The sequence below is a fragment of the Euphorbia lathyris genome, chromosome 6 (genome assembly GCF_963576675.1).
Source record: "Euphorbia lathyris chromosome 6, ddEupLath1.1, whole genome shotgun sequence".
Classification (NCBI taxonomy): Eukaryota; Viridiplantae; Streptophyta; class Magnoliopsida; order Malpighiales; family Euphorbiaceae; genus Euphorbia; species Euphorbia lathyris.
Genome location: NC_088915.1, coordinates 49,666,430 through 49,676,535, shown reverse-complemented (window position 1 = coordinate 49,676,535; position 10,106 = coordinate 49,666,430). Strand labels below are relative to the sequence as shown.

General features: G+C 37.8%; 1 long non-coding RNA gene across 2 annotated transcripts; it reads right to left on the bottom strand.

Moving 5' to 3' along the window:
• Positions 1 to 7,024: 7,024 nt before the first annotated feature.
• On the bottom strand, positions 7,025 to 9,752 carry LOC136231922 (uncharacterized). Of its 2 annotated transcripts, XR_010690184.1 has the most exons (7): positions 9,601 to 9,752; positions 9,416 to 9,473; positions 9,125 to 9,230; positions 8,940 to 9,051; positions 8,472 to 8,615; positions 7,861 to 8,227; positions 7,025 to 7,331 (listed from the first exon to the last, which is right to left on the bottom strand). It is a non-coding gene; the product is annotated as an uncharacterized lncRNA (long non-coding RNA). The 2 variants fall into 2 exon arrangements; XR_010690183.1 differs by lacking the exon at positions 7,025 to 7,331 and having other exon boundaries at positions 7,531 to 8,227.
• Positions 9,753 to 10,106: the final 354 nt, after the last annotated feature.

The following is a 10,106-nucleotide window of genomic DNA, read 5'->3' as shown; positions in this document are numbered from 1 at the left end:
GTGCTGAATGTAATTAACATGTTTGATAACTACAATACAAAAAATTATAAAACTATAAAAAATACAATATCACTCTTTTATATAATTTAATTAATTTAAAGATAAAATACAATAAATTATAGAAGGCAATATTATTTTTCTAATGAATTGCTAATAGTAGACATTACAGAGAGAAAAACAATAAACAAAGAATAATTAACAAACTTTCTTCTATGAGCTACAAGAAAATATTCTTGAAAAGCTACCTCCTTTATGCAAAACACATTTTAATATTATTATTACCACTAACCACACTTACTCCTTCAACTAATTCCTTTATGTTGTTCTTTATAAAGAAAAAGATTTGAAGGATCGTATAGAATTTGTTAGCATAAGGTATATACAAGAGAATATAGGTTTATGATAAGAAAAACATAAATAAAATTTGTAAGAGTAGATAGAAGTAAATAAAGTTTGAATGGTCTTCTCTCTGCCGGCTTTAGCGGATCTCCGTCGTGTCCGTTCTCGTCCGCCTCCGCTCCCGCCTCTCTTCTTACGCCGATCCGCCGCCTTCTCTTGGGATTTCGCGGATCTCCGCTCTCGTTCTCAGGGATCTCCGCCTCTTTTCTGCCTTCTTTTCTTACCGCCGCAGGCTTCCTCGTCGACGCTTTCTCGTCGCTCCGGCCTTCCTTCGGTGCCAGGGGATCGCCTGTCCGTCGCCGGCCGTTCGTAGATCTGGTTTCCTCCGCCGTTGCTCTTCTCGCTGCTGCCGTGCTTCTTCTGTTGATGGTTTCTGAACAATAATTATTAATAACAATAATAATTAAAAACATAATTAATATTATTTTGAAATCATTAAATTGAAAAAGAAGTGGACCCTGGAGATGTAGTTATTATTATTATAATTTGTCAACAATTTTTGATTGATTGTTTTTTTTTTTGCCGATCGAACTCGTGATTCTGGTTGTCGTCCGCTCGTCTTCACCGCCTGCCTTTTATGCAGGTTTTTTACGCTCGCAGATCTGATGGAGATGGATTGCTCCATTGCTCATCTTTTTTCTAGATCGTCTTTCTTGAAGCATGCCTTGCCTGGATCTCGCGATGCTACGTTTTGTTCTCCTTCGCAACTCGGGCCCTCTGCTGCACCTAGGTCCTATGCGGCTACTCTTGTTGGTGTTACTCCTTTAGCGGCTATTTCTCCTGACGTTCCTTCCCCCGTGGATCGATCTCTTATATCTGAAGAAGGCGACTTTAAAGCCGTCAAAATACAACAGGATATTTACAATGAAAGGCTCAATCTTTGTAAGCACTCTATCATCGGCCGTATCACTCTTGCTAAAGGAGAATCTCCTTGGAAGCAGCCGGACTTGAAGGCCAAACTTTCATCAATTTGGGGTTGTTCTCCTGATTGGAAATTGATTTCTTTGGGTAGAGGTTTTTACCACATTATTCTTTCGTCCGCAGAGGCTCTCCAATCTGTTTGGAGTCGTGGTGCCATTGCTCTTAGGCCTGGGATTATGCGTTTCATTCCTTGGAGCCCGGGATTTAATCCTGACTCTCACAAATCCACATCTGCTCAAGTCTGGGTCCAATTTTATAATCTTCCTTGGGAATTCTGGGATAAACGGATCATGGCAAGCATTGCAAAGGCGATTGGGGTGCCCCTTCGTTTTGACAAGAATACCGTGGAGGGTGAAATGGGCCATTATGCTCGTATCTTGATTGATGTGGAGCTTTCTAAGGAAATTCAATACAAACTAAGGGTGGATACTGACACCTCAATGCATTGGATTTCCCTTGAATATGAAAGGCTTCCTGACTTATGCTCTATTTGCCATTCCGTTGGTCATTCTGCTGGAGCTTGTAGGAGGAACCTTCGTCGTGAAGATCATGTTGACATAAAGCAAAGAAATGGAAAGCAAAAGATGGGATCTCCCGAGCCCCGAGGTAGGTCTGTTACTCGAATTTGGAAACAGAAGACAGGAGTTCACAATGATATTGGTGAATCCTCTAAAAGAGCCCCTGCTAAAGGAGAGTCTGACAAACCTAATAACTGTGACTTGCAGATGGTACTTCACAGTTCAGTTAAGATTAATGAGTTGGTTCTTGACTTTGATTCTGGCACGGCCCCTGCCTCTCCTTCTCTTGGCTTTCCTTCTTACCAACTTGATAAAGAGTTGGGAACCTTGAGTTGGCAAACTTCTCACCCTAATGCTCCGGTTTCTGAAATTCCTAATTTGCAAATAATTGTGCATTCAGAAAATAGTGACAGTTTGCAGGTGGTGAATGATCCTGAGGAAAGGACTTGGTCTAAAGTCCAGAAAAGGAAGAAACACAAAGATAACAACATTCCCCTTGAGGTCAGTGGTAAACGGCATAGCAAGCCGCCTGTGCGGTTTCAATGATTGTGATATTTTGGAATTGTAGGGGCATCGGTAATGATCGCACTCAACGAGCCCTGAAGCTTCTGTGCCAACAACATCGTCCTGATTTTTTGTGTCTTGCAGAACCTCTTATTTGTTTTAGTGACACTTCTGATCAGTTTTGGAGATCTATGGGTCTTTCTCTCTTTGCCTGGAATGATAAGGATTTGCCGACTCTTTGGCTTTTTTCTAGGGATGTTTCTTCTCTTTCTCTTTATTCTTCTCATGTCCAGCATGTTACTGTTCAACACCAGATGGGTGGTAAGTCGTTTCTGCTTTCTTTTGTTTATGGTAGTAACCTGGCTTCAGATAGAAGGGGGTTGTGGTCTTCTCTCCATAGTTGTGCCATTCCACATAATAATTGGTTGGTGTTTGGGGATTTCAATGCTATTACGGGCTCTCATGAAAAGCTTGGTTCCCCTCCTGCTGCTACATCCTGTAGGAAATTTAGGAATTTTATTGATGATTGCGATCTTATTGATATTGATACTTTGGGTCAGAGGTTTACTTGGTCCAATGGTCGGCATGGGGCGGCTCATGTTGAATGTCGCCTGGATAGAGCTTTCGTGTCTGAGGGCTTTTTAGATTCTTGGGAATCTATCTCTTGCACAGCTTTGGCAAGGTATAGTTCTGATCATTGCCCGATGCTCCTTCATTGTAGAATTGGGGAACCTAGGATGGCTAGATTCAGATTTCATGCCATGTGGACCACTAATGATTCCTTAAAGGGGGTAATTGCTAACCACTGGTCAACATCCCACATCTCTCTCCCTCCTGCACAACTATTATGTCATAAACTTCGCACTCTTAGGCCTATTCTCAGGGATTGGAATAAAAACGTGTTTGGCAGAGTTGATTCTAATATCCACCTGGCTGAAGTTCATCTTGCAGATATTCAAAAGCAAATTTCAGAACAAGGAGATTCTCCTGAGCTGAGTAGTGCTGCTTCTGCTGCCTGCTCCAACCTTGATTTACAACTTCTTCGGCAAGAGATGATGTATAGAGAGCAAAGTCGTGTTAAGTGGCTTAAAGAGGGGGATCGGAACACTAGTTTTTTCCAAAGGGCTGCTAGAGTTAGAAAAACTTGGGCCGGCATTCATCATTTGAGGATCGGAGATGAGGGTCCCACTTCTGACACGGTTAGATTATCTGATCATGTAATTGAGTATTTCTCTAATCTCTTCCGTAGTTCTAGAGAGCATATTGATCTTTCTCCAATTAATGAGGTAATTCCTAACTTAGTAACTTCTTTGGAAAATGAGGAATTAACTTCTAAACCTTCTATTGAAACTATTAAAGACACGGTCTTTTCCATGGATCCTGATAGTGCTCCTGGCCCTGATGGTTTTGGGGGAATTTTTTATCGTTTCTTTTGGGATATCATAGGGAAGGATGTTTGCAATATGGTTCAGGCTTTCTTTGATCATGGTTGCGTCCTGCCTGGTTTAAACTCTAGTATTATGGCTTTAATTCCTAAAGTTGCTGAAGCTGATAGAATTGAGAACTTTCGGCCAATTGTGATGAGTAATTTTGGTTTTAAAATCATCTCAAAAATTCTTGCAGATCGCCTTGCAGTTATTGCTGAAAGGATTGTCTCTCCCAACCAGTATGGTTTCCTTAAAGGTAGAAGCATTCATCAGTGCATTGCCTTAGCTTCAGAGGGAGTTAATATGCTTGACAGAAAACGTTTTGGTGGACACATGGCCTTAAAAATTGATATTCGTAAGGCTTTTGATACTTTAGATTGGAACTTCCTATTAGCTGTGTTGGATTCCTTTGGTTTTTCTCTCACTTTCAGGGATTGGATCCTAAACATTTTGGCATCTTCTCGTATTTCTGTGATGATTAATGGTTCTCCAAAGGGTTACTTTTCTTGTTCTAGAGGGGTTAGACAAGGGGACCCCCTCTCTCCTCTTCTGTTTGACATTGCTGAGGATTTTTTCTCTCGTTGGCTTGGTAAGATGGTGAGTGATGGTACTTATTCTCCCATGTATTATTCTGGAGGAAATTCTTTTCCCTCTCATCTTCTTTTTGCTGATGACATGCTCATTTTTGGAGTGGCATCCTTGAGCAACTTGCATGCACTCAAGGATTTCTTTCTGCTCTATGGACAGATCTCCGGTCAGCAGGTTAGTTGGGACAAATCTGCTATCTTTTTTTGTTCTCAGGTGAGTCCTCCGAGGAGGGTTCATCTTGCTCACTGTCTTGGCATCCGTTTGGAGTCTCTCCCTTTCAGTTACTTAGGAGTCCCTCTATTCAAAGGAGCTCCAAGAGCTCGTCATCTCAGCAGTCTTACTGACAAATTTCTTTCTCAATTTAGCAAGTGGAAAGGTAGCTCTCTCTCCTTTGCAGGGCGTTTAACTCTTATTAAGTCTGCTATTACTGGTTCTCTAGTTCACTCATTCTTGATCTATAAGTGGCCAATGGGATTGTTGAATAAGCTCAATAGAAGTGTTAGGAATTTCCTTTGGACGGGTTGTATTGATCAGAGAAAGCTAATCACGGTTCCCTGGCAGACGTGTTGCAAAAATTTGGAAGGTGGAGGTTTGGGCATTAAGGACTTTAGGATCTTTAACCAAGCTCTCTTAGGTAAGATGTGTTGGGAGTTGATTCAAGGCACCAGTCTTGCTATTTCTCTGATGAAGTCTAGATTTATGGTTGTCTCTGGTTTGCCTAAAGCTACCATTGCTCCTTCTTCGATTTGGTCCTCTTGTAAGTTTGTTTATTCTTCCATTTGGGACCAGACCTTTTGGTGGATTGGCCAGTCTTCATCGTTTAATTTCTGGACTGATAGGTGGATCGTACCATCAGTGGCGGACAGATTGGGTCTTGATCATCAGGATAAGCGTTCTTGCTATAATTCTGTTGATGATTTTTTGGTAAATTCGGAGTGGCTTGGCTTAGGTACTTTACCTTCAGTTGTTCAAGACAGTATTCGATCTATTCACCGGGGTAGAGATGATGTTGATTTTTGCGCTTGGCAGCCTTCTACGAAAGGTATTTTCTCTGCCAAAGAGTACTATTCGGTTCTCAGTCCTAGTTCCTCATCGGTGGACTGGTATAAATTTGTTTGGAATGCCCACACTCCCTCTTCTCGTTCCTTCACTTTCTGGAGAATTTTGCATGGACGGGTTCCAACTTATGACCTCTTGCAGCGTCTTGGATTCTCCATTGCCTCTCGTTGTGCTCTATGTGGTAGGGATGTTGAGTCCATTAACCATTTATTCATTAGCTGTTCTTTTGCAGATTCTCTTTGGAGGGCCATTGAGACTCATTTTGACTGCTATTTACCTCGTTATTCTCAATTCATCCACTTCTTCAACACTCTTCGTTACATTCATTTTAGCTCTCAGGTGTCGATGATTTGGCGTGTTGCCGCTGTCATTTGCATCTGGTTAATATGGCATTGCAGGAATGAAGCAATCTTTAAGGAAGTTTCTCCTTCTATTCAACACTCGAAGATCACCCTCTTTCGAATGATTCGGGAGTCCTTGGCAACTTCTAAAGGTTTTTGCTCTTCTCAGAGAGATGCTGCTATCTTATCGCGCCTTCTGGCTTCGCCTAGGCCGCCTCCTGCTCCCAACATTATTCCGATCCATTGGCTTAAACCTCCTCCGGGATGGGTTAAAGTCAATGTGGACGGCTCTGCCTTTGGCACTCCTGGCGAGGCAGGAGCGGGTGGCATTTTTCGCAACTATCGTGGCTTTCCCAAAGGTTGTTTTGCTTTTTCTACCCCTCCTTCTTTTGCTTATATGGCTGAATTAAGAGCCGCTATTTTTGCAATTGAACTTGCTTGGGAGAAAAATTGGCTTCAGCTTTGGGTTGAGTCAGACTCAATGTACGTAGTTAATCTACTTAGACACCGCTCTATGGATGTCCCTTGGAGTATTCGGCAAGAGTGGTTGCATTGTCTCAGCATTTGCTCTAGGATGAACATTATCTTTTCACACATCTTTAGGGAAAGAAATAGAGTTGCTGATGCACTGGCAAAGTTTGGAGTCTCTTCCTCCGTGATCAATTGGTGGCCTTCAGCTCCTGCTTTTTACCACAGGTTTATCAATGATGACATTTTTAATATTTCACATTTGCGTTTTTCTTGACTTTTCCTATCTTTTCTCCTCCCCTTTCTTTTGTTTGTTCTCCTTCCTCTTCTCTTGTTCATACACTCACTTTTCTTTTATTTATATATTGTGGGTTTATCAGTTCTTGGGCCATGGGTGCTCACCCCGCCCAAGTTCTGTCTCGTCCCAATTTCTATCAAAAAAAAAAATTAAAGTTTGAATTAAGAAAAACAATATATATATAACTAGTTTTTGCCCCATGCAAAAGCACGATTTGCATATACTATTAATATGTTTGGAATTTTTATTATATAAAAAATAGAATTTGAACAACATAATAATTTCTTTTAACAAAATTAATGTATATTATTAATAAAATTAATGTATATTATTAAGAACTTCTTAAAACACTATATTTTAGATACAATTATATGTCTTTCCTTCTTTATCACATATAAGTAATTTCAATCTCGTGCTACATAGGCTTATTCTCATCTGGTCCAATTAAAATTTACAAAATTAAATTAACAATTCAAGATAATTCAACTTTTAAAAAAAAAATATGAAATTAAATTATAATTAGGTAATAACATTAACAACTCAAGATAATCCAATAAATATTTGAAAAGTTAAATTAAAAAAAGCCATTGGTTGTAATAAAAAAAAGAATAATAACGTAAACAAAGAAAAAAGATAAGAAAAAGTATATTAATAAAGCAACCAAATTCAAAAATAAAAATAAATCACTAATTAAGCTATATGTCCTTATTTTCCTCTAGACCCAATCTCAGAACCGATGCCATTATTTTCGATGCAGTCTGTTTTTCTTTTTTGGACCATTAACGTTGAAACGACCCAGTTGAATCCACTACAAACAAAATTGAACCAAATTAGAATAACTAAAGAACTGTGCAAGATGATGATAAAAGTAAATGCTGAAGAAGAGAGGCAGTTGGGATATTTTGGTAAAAGATACTTGAGGCTATGTTTATGGAAGAGAAGGGCGATAAAAATCTATCTACATAAACACAATTTGTTTTTGGCAAATTAACAACTCTTATCCTTGCTTCAAAAACAATTTTATCCTTATCTATTCTACAATTTGAAAACAAATAAAACTTTACAAAATTATCCTGATATACTCTAGTACTTTGAAATTTGAAATAACAAAAACAAAAAACATGTTCTCATCCTCATCTAGAAACGTTTGAAAAAAAATATACTAATAAATTAAATTTTAAGTTAAAAAATTAAATTTCAAAAAAAGATAATATCATTAACAACTAAAATAAAAAGATAATATCATTATCTGTGACTCGTTGGGGTAATGGCTAATAGGTTTTGTCCATAATATTGGTTTAGGCTCGGTTTTTGAGGCGGAGTTCAGGGGACTGTACTTGGGTGTGTCTCTGGCCTCCTCTTTGGGATCTCCAAAGCTTTTAATTGAATTAGACAACCAGAGGTTGTGGATTGTATTGTATCCGGTGCTCCCGAATAAGTTCTTCCTCCTTAATTTCCTATATAAAGAGGGTGCTTTCAAAGTTCAATCAGTTTCAGATTCAGCACGTCTACAGGGAGCATAATAGAGCTGCTGATAAGCTTGTTCAGGTTGCTCACTCGGCCCTGTTGGGAGTGACCAATTTCGACTCATCGCCGTCTGCTGTTTTCAATTTAATTCTTGAAGACAATATTAGGACTGTGTTCCCACACCTCATCCCAGCATAAGCTTTCATATTCTTCTCTTCTGTTTCTTTAGCTCCTTTCCTGTTTGTTACAAAAAAAAAAAGCTAAATTAACAAATTAAATTGTAAATGGGTATGAAAGTAATAATTTTAACTGAGTCATTTTTTGGTTAATTATGTAACAAATATTCCTAATAATAATCATTAGCAATGTTATCAAATTCGCATCAGACCAGCCGGTTTGACAGGTAGGTTAACATCCGATCTGAGTGTCAATGGTATCTCTTTGTGGGTTATTAAAAATCGGATAGAAGTTTGCGTTTTACCGGGATTTTAGCTTGCAAGTGAATGAATTTCCTTTCGTAAACCAAAGTTGAACTGGGAACCGGTGGTCAAGCGGAAACCGTCAATTCCTTGTAGCAGTTTTGAAATGGTACTTCCTTGTGGCTGTTCGACTGCCCCCTTAGTGGCTACAGATGATTTAATTGAGTAATTATAAAGTAGACCACATTCAAATCACTTGTATAAAAAGAAAAAAAAAACTAATATCATGTGCTGCAATTCTATCAATTAATTAATCACAACCCTTTTTCATAAGAAAAATAGTCACAACCACATGTTTTGTATATTTTGTATTTTTAACATATTAAGATGATATGACTCTAAAACAACCTTTTCTATTTGATTATAATTTTATATATAATAAACCTAATATCTTTAATTAGTTTGTGTTTCTTAAAATAAAAAGAATTGGTAACAAATACTTCTTCCATATGATGCTCTTTCATTTTTACCTCTCATAACATGTGATTCCTTCTTTGCGAATTGCAGATTCTCCTTTAACATACCATAAGATTAATTGTTCAGATTCCTTTCCCTGTTTACTGTCATGAAGAATTCATCAATCTGTATAGAAAATTGGTTAGAGTCTTTGCCATAACTCAAACTGAGAAATGGAAAGGAGAAGATACAAAAGTACCTAAGCAAGGACTTGTTTGGGGCAAACCAGAACCTTGAAAGAAACCAGAACCTCGAACAGATCCGTAGACACGATCTTGAAACCAAATTGTATCCAGCCTCAATTGCTGGATTAAGTAATCATTATTAAAAAAAAATAAACCAAATCAAAGAATCAATTTCATGAGAAATTACAAAATAGCAAACATTTAACATCAAGGTAAGGGAAATTAGCAGACATCGATTAAATAAAGAAAATGGCATGCAAATGAAGAAATTAAAGATAAGAGCAGTTAAGAAAGAAAATGTTTACCTCTTCAATAGATCCACTCCATTTTCACACAAACTCATCTTAATAATTGCAAAGCCAACTTCGAAGTTTCAGAAGCATACCAGGAGATCAGAAAAACGATGGGTAGACAGAGGGAGAGATTGAAGAAATTAAAAATTAACAGAAATAGAAAAAGCAACATGAATTGGGAAGTTTAAGAAGCATACCTGAAGAGTAGTTGGTAAAGGAAGCATACGTGAAGAGCATAGCAGTTGGTAGAGGAAGCATACGTAAAGAGTAGTTGGTAGAGGGAGGAGCGATTAAAAGACGTGAAGGAAAGTGATTTAGGTTAATGGAATGGTATTTAGTAGAGTTTTGGTAGAAGATGAACTGTGTAAAATATTAAATAGATTAAAACAAATAACATAAATAATAAATTAAATTGAGAATTAAAACAGATAATATAAATAATAAATTAAATAGAGAATTACCTCAAGCTTACGCATCAACAATTTATCTCCAGCTTTTAGTAAATATAATAATAATATAATTAAAACTAGTTTTTTATCCGTGCAATGCACGATTTTGTTTTTTTATATATATTTTTAACAAAAAAATGATATATTTTTCTTTTATTATTTTTTTATAGAAATTGGGACGAGACAGAACTTGGGAGGGGTGAGCACCCAAAACCCAAGAACGGTCAAACCCACAATATATTAATAAAAGAAAA